Source organism: Pinus tabuliformis, chromosome X, assembly GCF_031772625.1.
Source record: "Pinus tabuliformis cultivar Carrire ecotype Pingquan chromosome X, CPIR1, whole genome shotgun sequence".
Taxonomy (NCBI): Eukaryota; Viridiplantae; Streptophyta; class Pinopsida; order Pinales; family Pinaceae; genus Pinus; species Pinus tabuliformis.
The window spans coordinates 1,293,918,095-1,293,932,532 of NC_142308.1; the positions used below are offsets into that span (position 1 = coordinate 1,293,918,095).

Consider the following 14,438-nt stretch of genomic DNA (forward strand, 5'->3'; position numbering starts at 1 on the left):
ACAATCAAGTAGCAATTTATCAAACACTACCAAATTTGTTACGAACATAATTAATTAAAAATAATAATATTACTAACCTAATTAATTAATTATAATAATAATAATAATAATGATGTGATTAAGCATGTGAGAATCGTACTCTTTTCATTTTTTATTTTCCCAATGCTTCAAACTTGATCCTTAAAAGTTTAACCTCCATTATACCCTCACCATATTTTTTTGCAAGCTAGTCAAGTTGTTTTTGTAAATGTTTTTACAATGAGCAAATTAATGTATGTGATCATCAATCTTAATTTTGTAAAAGCATAAGATTTATGTTGAGAACATAATACTTATAGTCTTTCCAACATAGTTAAATTGGAGAAAAACCATATTTTTTTGCAAGCTATTCAAGTTGTTTTGTAAATGTTTGTACAATAAGCAAATTAATGTATGTAATCATCAATCTTAATTTTGTAAAAGCATAAGATTTATGTTGAGAACATAATACTTATAGTCTTTCCAACATAGTTAAATTGGAGAACAAGTTGTTTTGTAAATGTTTGTACAATAAGCAAATTAATGCATGTGATCATCAATCTTAATTTTTTAAAAGCATAAGATTTATGCTGAGAACATAATACTTATAGTCTTTCCAACATAGTTAAATTGGAGAAAATTGACAATGGTGTAGTGAAACATGCATTTATATTAAACTTTACAATAATTTTTCGAATAAGCACTTTCACCAGAGAGAAATTTCCCTTTCTCCCATACACCATTTGTAATAGATGTTTGGAGATTTTATCAAATGAAAGAGGTTACACAACTTTCGTCTATTATATCTCCACCAATTCTCACGAGCTACTGCCAACTCTGCCAAAGAAGAAAAATATCACACACCTTATCTTTTCTCTCTCCCAACAACCTCAAAATAAAATCCACAACAATTTACAAAAGGCTCTCTTATCAAATAACAATTGGAAATATGAAGTTATGAGACTAGGATAGTTTGCATGCAAAGGTATTTTAGTAAAAAAAAAAATTGTCAAATAAAATCTCCCCTAATCTCATTTGGCAATTTTAGAGTGTAACTCTCATGATTTTAGCAAGTAATAGTTTTGTGTATTTTATGTGATTTTAACGATGGCAGTGTTAGCAAGTGGAATTTTGGCAAATCATTCCTCTCCCTTCAGAAGATGCTTGGTTTCTTAAGTGATTTTATGAAGGAAGATATTGCCATCTCTTCTAACTTCTATTAGATGGTCATTATCAAATGATTTTTAGCAAGTTAGCCATATGAATCAAGTGGTTAGAAGGGTTTGTAAAATAGAGGTGTTGACTTTGATAATGGATATAAAGTAAAGGGTGGTGAGTGTTGAAAATTGTAACTAGGTTTGGTCTTCATTATGATCATGACATTATATATTCTTCATAAAGAAAGAAAAAGAAATTATATTTAATTTTTGGAGTATGGGTTTCATACTCAAGTTTAAGTCAAATGCATGTTCTTTGTGCTTTTAGGTCTTCTACATCTTCTAGGTCCTTCTAGGATAAAGAATAATATTGGTCATGTGTCATAGTCCCATTTGGACTCATTGTAATGAAGAAAAATATTTATTTTGTCAAGAAAAATCCATGGATAAGCCCAAGACCAAGTCAGCCCAAGGAGCAGATCAAGTCGACCTAAAGGGAGGGAATTTGACCCTCAAGAAAGGTTATATAAAGGAGACCAGTTCAACTCATTTGGCAAACTCACTAAAAAAAATTCGATCTGCAAAAGTGAAGAAGGAAGAAAGTAGTTGGAGGGATGAAGAAGAAGGATAGAAGTCAAAATTTGTCTAAAGATCATCTTCGCTCGTTTCGCTCTATGGTTTTTGAAGCTGCTATTTGCAAAGGGTTGAAGTTCTATTCCAGAGGGGGCGAAATTTTTTGAAGCAGTTGCAAGATGTCAAAGTTGTAGCATCGAATAAGCAGTGTCAAAGTTCTGGAAGTTGTCTTAAGGAAGATCTCACTCGGGGTTGGCTTGGGGCTTGGAGGGTTTGTTGGCTTTGGTCTCTGGGTCTTGGAAGTCTCTCTTGTAAGCAGATTCTAAGGAAAGAAGAGAAGAATTTTATGGGTTTTCACCTTGGAGGGGTTTTTCCCTTACTTGGAGCCTATATCTTGTGTACTTTGTCTTGTTGTGATATTCATTGTTTTGGTAATTTCTTGATGAACAAATATCTAATAAATTTACAAAAGGCCAACACATATCACAAGTAATGATCAAGTTAAGGAAAATCATTTAAATACATAAGTCTCCTGATTTTCCAACATGGTATCAGAGCTAAGGTGCAAGAAGGAGACTGAAGATCACATCTTTGTTGGCACTATGGCAAGGGTTATAAGGAAGGGTTTCAAGGTTCTTGGAAATCTCGCTACATCTATCAAGAATTGTCTATTAAAGATCATCTCCAAGCTCGCAAAGGAAGTAGTAGATGGAAGTTTGTTCTCTGCTTTATCTGGCACATTCAAGGACGAGAATGTATGGGTTATTGATAGTGGTCCCTCCAGACATATGACAAGAGAATGCAGCCAACTCCAAACCCTATCTAAGGGTAACTCATCTCATTCAATCGAACTTGGAGACAAGAAGAGCTATCCAGTGAAAGGGATTGGATCCACTTCGTTGGAGCTCGAGTCTAGTGGAAGCATTCACCTCAACAATATCTTATATGTTCCAGGTTTGAAGAAAAACTTACTTTCTATTTCTTGTCTAGAGGATAAGGGTGATAGAGTTGCTTTTGTTGATGGCAAGGTTTTGGTTTGGGGTAAGGGATCAAGTATTGATAATGCTAGGGTAATTAGGATTTATGAGGGGCCATTATATAGACTCTTTACACCTCTCTCTAAAGCCCTAGTCCACTTGGAAGTGATTCCATTTGAACTATGGCATAGAAGGTATGGACACCTTAATATTAAGATTTTTCAATCTCAAGTCAAATGGTCAATGGCATCCTTGAATTAAAGGAAGAACATGAAGGGGCATGTAAGGGATGTGCTCTAGGAAAGAACATAAAGAAACTATTTGCAAGTAGTGACACCAAATCTAAGGAAATTTTAAACCTCATACACTTGCATGTATGTGGACCTATAGTAGTCAAGTCTCTTGGTGGACCTTAGTATTATGCAACCTTCATTGATGATTACTCAAGGAAGACTTGGTTATACCTTCTCAAGAATAAGGATGAGGTATTCAAAAAGTTTCAGGAGTTCAAGAATGAAGTGGAAAACCTAACCAAGAGAAAGATCAAAACTTTGAGGTTTGACAATGGTGGAGAATACACCTCCAAGGAATTAATAACTTTATGTAAGGAAGCAAGGATTAAGAGGGAGCTCATTGTTCCTTATAATCCTGAATAGAATGGCGTGGCAAAAAGGAAGAATCAAACTATTGAGGAATGTGTTAGGGCTATGTTACATGATCAAGATCTCCCTTAATTCCTATGGGGAGAGGCATGCATGACAATCATCTACCTACAGAATCGAAGTCCTCACAAGATTCTCAACAATATCACTCAAGAAGAAGCATTTACAGGAAAGAAGCCAAGTGTGGATCATCTTCGGATATTTTGGGGTCCTGTGTATATTCATATACCCAAGGACAAGAGAAAGTATTTGGATCCTACTGGTGTAAAGGGCACCTTTGTTGGGTATAGTGCTTTATCAAAGGCGTACAAAATATATATTAAGGAGGATTTTCAAATTGAAGTAAGAAGGGATGTGATCTTTGATGAGAGCATAGCTTACAAGAAATCAAAGGATGTTCTAATTGACTCTAATGAAGAACAAATAACTATATTTTAGGATATCTCTAGGAACAATGATGGTCAAGATCATACATCCACTCGAGAGAATGTTGAAGGTCCTTGTGAACCTATACAACAAGTAAGTATCCCAGACGATCGAAAGAGATTTATTTGGTTGAAAATTACTCTTCAAGAAGTAGAAGGACATACAATATCGGGGACCTCCAGGGAAAGTAAAAGACCAAAAAGGTATTCAGGATATGTTGCATACATGATAAGGCTTATTGAAGCATAACCTTCCTCCTATGAAGATGCAACTAAACATCAAAAGTGGAGGAATGTTATGCAGGAAGAATACCAATCAATTATGAAGAACTATGTCTACGAAATTTCCCTTAGGCCAAGTGACAAATCTATAGTCACTTCAAAGTGGATTTACAAGATAAAGCACGTTGTAGATGGTAGCATCGACAAATAAAAAGCAAGGTTTGTAGCAAGAGGATTCTCACATAAAGAAGGAATTGATTACAAAGAAACCTTTGCTCCCACAACTAGGTATACAACAATAAGATCGCTTTTTTCATTGGTTGATACAATGGGATGGAACATCCATCAAATGGATGTCAAGACAACTTTCCTAAATGGGACCATTGATGAGGAGGTTTACATTGAACAACCTCGAGGATTTGAAATAAATAAAAGGGGGACTCATGTCTGCAGATTGAAGAAGGCTCTATATGGCTAAAAGTAAGCACCTAGAGATTGGTATGCAAGAATGTATGCATACCTATTGAGACTTGGTTTTACAAAGAGTACTATAGATCCTAACCTCTATATAAAGGGTGGTCCAGGGTGAACAAATTATCATACTCTTGTATGTGGATGACCTACTAGTCACAGGTGTAGAGCATCGAATTTAGGAATGCAAGAAGCAGTTAGTAGTCGAGTTAAATATGAAGGATCTTGGGATCATGCATTATTACTTGGGACTAGAAGTATGGCAAAAGCCAGGAGAGATATATCTTGGTCAAGGTAAGTATGTGATCAAGATACTTCAAAAGTTTGGCATGATGGATTGCAAGCCTATGATGACTCCTATGATTACCAATTTGAAGAAGTTGAGGAGTTTAAAATCTAGTTCGGTGGATCCTACTTGCTACAGACAATTGATTGGGTCCTTGATGTATCTGGTAAACACAAGACCAGACATTTATTTTGCAGTGAATGTCCTAAGTTAGTTTCAGATGGAGCCAAAACATGATCATTGGATTACAGCCAAGCATATCCTAAGATATTTGTGTGGGACTATATATCATTGCCTTTGGTACACTAGTAATGAAATCCAACTCATGGGATATACAAATTCAAATTAGGGTGGTAGTGAGACAAACAGGAGAAGCACAACAGGTGGATGCTTCAGCCTAGGATCTTCCATGGTCTCATGGATGAGCAGAAAGCAAGATACAGTTGCTTTGAGTAGTGCTGACACTGAATATGTTGTTGCAAGTGAGGTCTGTGGGGAAGAAATTTGGCTCAGGAAGTTGTTATCAGACTTGTTTGAAGGACCGTTTAGCCCTACATGTATACATTGTGACAATGAGAGTTGCATAAGATTGAGAAAAGACTCGATGTTTCATGCTAAAACGAAGCATATAAACAAGTACCACCACATCATAAGCTTGGTAGGAGATGGGGTCGTGGAGTTGCATTATCTACCTACAAATGAACAGGTAGTAGGCATACAGACTAAAGTGTTACCAAACAAGAAGCTTGAGTATCTAAGAGGTAATCTTGGTTAGGTGGATATCTCTTCCCTAATTGAGAGGGATTGGTATCAGATAGTTCTTGTCTTTATGGGTTATGCACTGACTAGGAATAACAAAGAATGGAGTTTGAAGGACTAGATAAGCATCTAGATTGGACATTCTTATGGATTGTAGAATCTAGGGAAAGAAGTTGTTCTTTGATGCTCTTTGAGGATGAGGTAGGGCATCCAAGATAAGAGTAGTTGAAGAGGACCGATATAATTTGATGATACAGCTCTAGGAATCCAAGATAAGAATAGTCCTAAAAGGACATACCTTGTAGACATTCGGATGGGGTATGTTCCTTGAGAGGTAGTGTGGCAGCTCATGTAAAGCCTCCCAGCATAATGCTCATAATTAAAGATGATCTCGTCCAGTTAAGGCCTTTAGGGACAGTGTTGGTTATGATAGATATGTTTAACAAAAGATGAATTATCAATCCAACTCTTTGTATGAGAATGCTTCAAGATTGAGATTCCTTGTACCATAAATACCTCCTTAGTTAAGAGGGATTGCTGAAAATTGTAAATAGGTCTAGTCTTCATTATGATCATGACATTGTATATTCTTTATAAAGAAAGAAAATAAATGAAAAAGAAATTATGTTTTATTTTTGGAGAATGGGTTTCATACTCAAGTTTAAGTCAAAAACATGATATTCATGCTTTTAGGTCTTCTAGGTCTTTCTAGGATAAAGAATAATATTGGTCATGTGTCATAGTCCCATTTAGACTCATTGTAATGAAGAAAACTATTTATTTTGTTAATAAAAAGCCATGGATAAGCCCAAGACCAAGTCGACCCAAGGAGAAGATTAAGTCAACCTAAACAGAGGGAATTTGACCCTCAAGAAAGGCTATATAAAGGAGAGGAGTTTGACTCATTTGTCACACTCACTCAAGCAAGTTCGATTTGCAATAGCAAAGAAGGAAGAAAGTAACTAGAGGGATGAAGAAGGATAGAAGCTGAAATTTGTCTAAAGATAATTTTCTCTTGTTTCACTCTAGGGTTTCTGACGCTGCCAGTTGCAGGGGGTGAAGCTTTGTTGCAGGGAGCCGAAATTCTATGAAGCATTTGAAAGAGGTCAAAGTTGCAGCATCAAAGACGTAGTATCAAAGTTCTAGAAGTTTTCTCAAGGAAGATATCATTGGGGACCGGCTTAGGGCTTGGAGAATTTGTTAACTTTGGTCTTTGGGTCTTGGAATTCTCTTTTGTAAACAGATTCTAAAGAAAGAAGAGAGGCATTTTCTAGGTTTCCCCCTTGGAGGGGTTTTTCCCTGGCTTGGAGCTTATATCTTGTGTACTTTGTCTTGTTATGATCTTCATTGTTTTGGTAATTTCTTGATGAACAAAGATCTAATAAAGTAACAAAAGGCCAACACATATCACAAGTAATAATCAAGTTAAGAAAAATTATCTATATACATAAGTCTCCTGATTTTCCAACCATTGAGTGGCTCCATGTAGGGAGAGTTTATAACTTCATTAACCATCAATTTCCTCTATGCCACTTTGCTATTACAAGCTACAAAAACTATTCCATAACATGTTACATGTAGATGGTAGATAGTACTATGTAGAAGTTGGGCTTCAAGAATGGTATCCAATGTTGGAGATACTAAGAGGGGGAGGGGGGGGGGGGGGGGGGGGGGGGGGGGGGGTCATTGTTTCTTAGCAATTAGCACTTAATTAATCTTTTTCAAAGCATTAGTTAATCTTCAATGGCATTACAATTATTCAGTGAAGAAGTAAACATCAATGAAGAATGATAGCGACAGTAGGCACAAGATTTTTAGGTGGAAAACCACCAAACGCTTTTCTAATAAGTTCTTTAATCTCCAACCCCAACCGGGAAGAAAGCTACAACTTCATAGAACTATAGAAAAGCATTATTCTCTAGATCACACTGGAAGGACGCCCCGATGCCCTAGTTTTATCAGCAGTCAGCGGAAAGGATGCCCCGAAACCTTAGTGAGACATAACTCGCCCTAACACCACCCTACCACCTTGAAGTATTTACAAGCCCCAACTTGAGGGTGACTTCATTCACCTGCCTAGCACCACCCTACCACCCTATAAAGACAAAAATTAAATACAAAAGTGTGGACTCCCATACCAGGGACAATGATCCACGTTACAATGATATTTTAATGATTTTTTTGACTGGTCAATAACACTAAGACCTAAACCCTTGTCCCGACAAGCTAAAAACCATTGTCCCAACTATAAACCAAAACCCTTTTCCCAAAAAAAATTTCCTTCGTCAACTCTAGGTAATGACACAGATTTTTTACAGTTACAATGATGTACATTGTTTGAATTCAATTGACAAAAAGGACTCTAGAACAAACTCTTTACAAGACTTGACAACTGTTGTACAGATTATCCTTGATGCTAATGATGAATCCTGCTATAGGAACTGTTTTGCTTGTCTGTTGTTGATGTTGCTGCAAGTGATGGTGGATCTTAATACTTTGCTTCAATTCCTTTACTGCTTGTGATAGATATCCTTGCCTTCTATGAAAGAAATTTTTATTGATTTGTCTTGATGTTAAACCTTGTTTACCTGTCAATTTAATTGTAGGATTCACTTAGTGGAGAGACTTCAATTAACCCAAAGTTGTTGTATGTGACTTATATCTACAAAAAAAGAATGTACAAAGGAATCCCCCATCTTCCAAAACAAAACGAGGAATAACCTAGTACCAATCAAGTCTACAACAACAAGTTCTAAACTATATGCAACTACAAATTTTAAACTGTATGTATTTCATGATTATCAAGAGAAATATCTCATAGTAAACCTAACAACAATGATGCAATATAGTACAAAAATACTAACCTAGGCATAACTGAAGTGTTGATGTTGATCTTCCACATGCAATAGATTAACTCAAGGAAAATGGAGTAAACAATTTCTAAAACTTAACTTGACTTGTGCTAAAAGGACAAATCCAAGCTCTAGAGAGTAGTTTTGATCCTTCAAATAACACTTTGTAGATATAAGCTTTGAAAAGAAGTTAGTTTAATATATCATGGACATTGATCTTAATACATGGATCAATTAAATGAAGTGAAAATTTTATTTTATGTGGAGACCCTAAGTCAACATATATGTTGCTTCAACATGAGATTCTGACTAGCCCACGCTTCTTTGACACAATCAATGTAGACCGCATAATCTGCAATTAGAGTTTTAATCAAGAGGTTCTTTTCTGGATTTCATACGCAGGTATGTGACATTGAAACTTCACTCAAGACTCAACTACATATACAATTAGGTTATTGGCCACAGAGTTTAGTTCTTCAAGATTGGAGATGTTAAAGACTAATCTTTCATGTCTAGTATAACATTTTTTTCACAGGAAGGCCGAAGAAATTTTATGGAAATTTTTCATACATATAGTCCATGCAAATTCTCGGTGATCTGAAGTTATGGCTCAACAAAATCCAAAAAGTATAGGCACAAAATTCAAAGCTTTCTTTTCAAAGCATAGTTCGCAAATGATGCTAGATATAGTCTTCATTCTTTACAAAAGATATTTGTTGCAAGAGTAATGACGAAGTATGCTTCAGGGATAAAAGGTCGAGGGTCTATAGTTCCTACTTTAGAATTGAGAAACTTCAGATTTGTGTTTTCAACATATACCTATAATGCTACACTTGAACCATGCATTGTACTAGATGAGATATACTCCTGCAAGATTGTCCAATGACACAAAAGAAAACCAAATGCAACCGTCAACTCAAAACATTGAACCCTATCTTCTCATCTCCTTTTCGTTTCCCAAGGGACAAATAAATTTCAGAGGTGCTTCACTAAAGATATTTCACTAATATACTTTGAAGAGGATATTAGGTCTATATTTATAGGGATAAGTTTAGGCTATGAGGGGATTCATAGATTGAACATTTGAGGTTAGGAGGGGATTCTCAAGGAGTTAAAACACTTAAAAACTAACTTTAATTTATTTGTGTCAATTGTGCTAAGTAAGGGAGGACGTGAGCTTTATGGAAGAGATATTAGTCTTTGAGATATGAAGGATACTTCTTATGAAGTAAAAGTAATTTAATATGCTTCGTAAAATGATTCTTCCACTAAACTTAATTAATTACCCTTGATAACCCTTAAATTAATTAATAAAGGACCATTGACTAATGAATGTGTGTGTCATGACACAACCCTATGGGTTTTTAGCCCACAATTGAGGGTCTCAATCTTTAAATGTGAATAATTTACAAATTGTAAAGAACTACGTGGCGTGCCACATACCACCAGAAATATCTTTTCAGGGACAATCTAACTAGAGTGATAAGGAGACGAGAAACTACGAATTTCCATGGAAAATTTACCGATGAATATTAAGGTAGCTCTTGGTGCTACTTGGGTTGACATCAATGACAATTGTCTATCAACAATCTCCCCCTTTGGCATTGATGGCAACACAAGTACTCCCCTTGACATCATGCTTCTAACCTTCCTAATGATTAGTCTCCCCCTTTGACATCAATGGCGAAGGGTAACTCCCCCTGATAACCTACCTCAACTCCTTCTATCTATTTGACGAGATAAAATAATAGTCTAATGGGAACTTGGGAGAATCCCATGTTTTTGGCGAAGATACTGAAATGTCTCAAGCGATAGAGGTTTGATAAAGATGTCAGTGATTTATTACTTTGTTCCAATATACTCGACTTGGATATTCTTCTCCGCAACTTGTTCTCTAACGAAATGATACTTGATCGAAATGTGTTTCGTTTCTGAATGCATCATGGGATTCTTGGAGATACTGATGGCGTTGGTATTATCACAACAGATTAGAATGGGCTCATCAAACTTTACTTGAAAATCTTGCAAGGTTTGTTTCATCCAGAGGACTTGTGTACAACAAGTTATTGTTGCTATATATTTTGCTTCCGTTGTGGATAAAGGGATTGACAATTACTTCTTACTTAACCATGAAACAAGACAACCACCTAGATAGAAAGTTGCTCCACTAGTGCTTTTATGATCATCAACACTTCCTTCCCAACCTACATATGTATAAGCTACAATAGTTGTTGAAGTTTCTAAGTTTACTTATTTAGAAACCCTTCATGCACTTTTTATGATTTATTCCTACCTACTTGTTATTTTTCCTTAACAAGTTATTTACAAAGTAAATACTAAAAATAAACGCCAGTGTATGCTCAAAATATCACAGATCAGCAACTAAAAGAAATAAGAAAAAGCACACCACATGACACCATTATTTTTGGACTAATGTCCCGGAAAAATCCAATGTGGGAAAATCGGTGCAGCTATCTAAGGGTTTTCTTATTAAGCAATATCAGAGTACAATCTAGGTGCCGAAACTGGCCGTCCCAACAGAGAATTTCCTTAGCAGCAATACCTCTCGGTTTCTAACAAATCTACTTATTGAAACCCTAGATTATCCTTCCAACAGCTACTCAACACCAATCTACCCCAGAAACCCCAACATCTCCCAGTCAGAACTGCGTCAGCCTCTCCTAGCCCAGCGTTGGCACTGTGTCAGCCTATCTTGGTCTGCGTCAACCCCAGGAGGCCCTACGTCAACTATCTAAGCCTCTTTGTCAGTTATGTTGGCCCCTCTGGTGATCTGTGCAACACTTAGCTGCCTTTGCGTGGCCCTGCGTGAGCACTGGCTGCTCCTGCGTCTCTCTCTCTCGCTGCTCTGTTGCTATCCCGACACTATCTTTGCCTCTCTGTCTCTATGTACTCAATGCCCCTCAGTTGCTCTCTCGATCACTGATTCTATCTCTCTTAGCAAACCCCGCTCTAGAGAATAGAATGACTGATCACGCTGGTGTGTTCTCAACGGCTGAGATTAAGTCCCTAATCAATAGCTAAGATTAGATCTGGCTTGATCCATGTCTTTTGGACTGCTCTAACACAAATTCATATTAATACACATTAATATTTTATTTTCCTGTGTTTAGACTTAGGGACTCCATTAAAAATATTAATTATTTTAATATCTCCTTATCTATTTAGAATCTGCCCAAACCCTTTCCAGGTATTGGAGATCTCATGTGCCCCAACCACTCAACCAAATTTTGTGGCTAGAGCACATCCGATGCTACCCCAAATAAACAATAGTTAACTCATTTCGTTTAGGATACCATAATCCATATTATGTTGTTCCCTTAAGATATCGAAATATTCTTTTTACTACAATGACGTGAGATTCTTTTGGTGTTGCTTGGAATCGTGCTACTTGTCTGACTGCTTGCATCACATCTAATCTGGAAGTTGTTAAATATAGAAGACTACCAATAATATATCTATACATCCTTTGATCCACGTCTTTGGATGAGTCATCAATGCTTAACTTGAAACATGTCACCATTGGGGTGAGAAATGGTTTGCAATATGTTGAGAAATCTAGGGCATTCAAAGTTAACAATCTCTCTGCTTGATAATTGCTTGTGATATGTTTTTACTTCTTATCTTATGATCCTTTCTTTGTTAGCTTATTAGTGTGTTCTTTTCATTAAGACAATTACCAGAATAAATAAAGACAAGTGACACAGTATGTAGGCTTCTCCAGCCAGGGCCAAAACCTCTCACTTCTTGAGAGGAAAACCCGATCGAAATCCTTCTTTTAGATCTTCAATTGATAAGTGCCAAGACCATGACACAGACCCTTGACTCTAGTATCCTCCCAAGAAACTTGTCACTAACCTTGATGCTCCGCCTCTTCCTTTCCTCGCCTTTCTTCTTGACTTTGAACTGCTTCACCTCGACTTCTTCTGGAGAAGCTTGGTCTCTATCTTGTCTACTGCAACTTCACAGCTTCCCTAGAGAATATCAACCTCTAGGTCTTCTATAGAGAAACTCGGTCTCTACTTCGATCACTTAGAAAAGTCTTTCTCTTACTGCCCCAGAAGAAAATTTACTTCCCTAACTTTGCATTTCCCAGAAGAAATTTCACTGCCCTAACTTCGCACTGCCCAGAAGAAATTTCGCTGCCCTAACTTCACACTGCCCTGAAGAAATTTCGTTGCCCTAACTTCACACTGCCCAGAAGAAATTTCACTACCCTAACTTCACACTGCCTAGAAGAAACTTCGCTATACATAGAAGAAAGTCTCCCAGAAGAATCTTCACACTTCTCCTTGTTGCTCCTTCTTCGCACTCCTTTTTAGCCCTCCCTTTGTACCTTTCTTCTACCTTTTCTTCGCACTTTTCTAGTTGAGATTAGATCGAATTGCTTGTCCAAATTGTGTGTTTCCAAATGAGGTCGAGTTGAGCTATTTATACACTTCTTTACTTGACCTTTAGGTCAACTTGATAGCTGGAGTTAGGCTGACTTGACAGTTGGAGTTAGTCTGAATTTATCTAGCAGCTTCTTCATCGTTTGTAGGCTGACTTGAAGAGGTTATGTGACAATTTCTTGGAGGATACTTTACATAGACAATATTGACCTTTTACAAAGTCTAACATGACTTCATTTACATGAAAATGACTCTTACATTTTATGACTAGATGACAAATAAATTCTAAAGACTCTCAACAGGAGTCTTGACTTAAAAACAAAACCTGTTGCTCATGAAGCAAGTCAATATAATAATTTCATTTTTCTTATTTACATCTCATTACATAAAATCATAATTACATGTCATAATGAAGATCGAACCTAGTTACACTTTTCAACACTCCCTCTTAACTAGGGAGGTATTCATAATGATACTTGGACCTTCTCAAACTGAAGAGTCTCTCATAAGAAGAATTCAGATTTGTAGTTCATTGGTATAACATCATACCAACCAACATTTTTATATAGCAAGGCCTTGACTAACAACTCTATCTCTCCACAAGATCAGAGCACAACGTTGGCCAGGCCAATGATTTATAGACAAACTCATCATTATCTCTCTAGGAACATAACCCACCCGAGTTCGCTCAAGATATGCTCCATGAGGACTATTCTTTTCTTGGACTCCCCAGTCCCACAAAGAATATCAATCCTCCAAGACTACTCTTTCATGGGATGCCCTATCTCATCCCCTAAGAGCATTGGATGCCAAATGATTACACAATCCTCCATTCTATCTTCCCAAATGAAGAATAGCATGATGTGTCTATCTCTCCTTTTCAAACTAGGAGGTTTTATTCCTTTAAAGGAATGTACTCATTCCTATTACAAAGGAATGATTACACAATCCTCCATTCTGTCTTCCCAGATGAAGAATAGAACAACGTGTCTATCTCTCCTTTTCAAACTAGGAGGGTTTATTCCTTTAAAGGAATGTACTCATTCCTATTACATAGGAATGTAACTAAGCTCCCTGCTTAGGAATTTCCAAGTTTCTTCCAAGTAAGAAACTTCTTCTCAGGCTCCCTCTTAACCAAGGACTTGTCGCAGCTCTTCATGTGGAGATCCTAAAACAGTCAGTTGCATGAAGAGCTCCTTCCTTTGATTTCATGAATTTCTTCTTCGCTAAGGAGTCTTTATCCTTTGGGAACTTCTATATATAGGCATGGATCATTCACCACTTTTGTTCACGAGTCAATCATGTCCTCAACTCATCAAAAAGCGATCCATCATATTCTCCATCTAGCTTTGCTTCATGTCATTTTGTTTTCATGCCATATTTTCGAAAGGGCATTACATCTTTCTATATGGTTTGTTTCGAATTCATTCACATATCTTCCCTTCGACAATTCTACATAAGCCCAACTAGATGTTAGTTCAAACATAATCAATCATTTCAAATCAGAATTACCTTTATGATGATATTTCACCATGACATATTTCTATAAGTATCAACATCCTGCATGCAAATTGACTAACTGATATCTATTGTCAAGGGTTTCTATCTTTTGCTTCCATCAGAGTCT

At 36.6% G+C, this 14,438-nt stretch overlaps 1 protein-coding gene across 2 annotated transcripts in view; it reads right to left on the reverse strand.

Annotated features, from left to right (window-relative positions):
* Nucleotides 1–568: 568 nt before the first annotated feature.
* The window catches only part of LOC149144777 (uncharacterized), a 375,115-nt gene continuing 361,245 nt past the window's right edge, over nt 569–14,438 (reverse strand). Inside the window, exon 6 of one of the 2 annotated variants that reach the window (XM_089449642.1) lies at nt 569–855. The gene's annotated coding sequence lies outside the window, so the exon portion shown is untranslated. Of the gene's footprint in view, nt 856–8,119; nt 8,139–14,438 lie in introns of those variants that run through there. The other variant, XM_089449644.1, reaches the window with a different exon arrangement.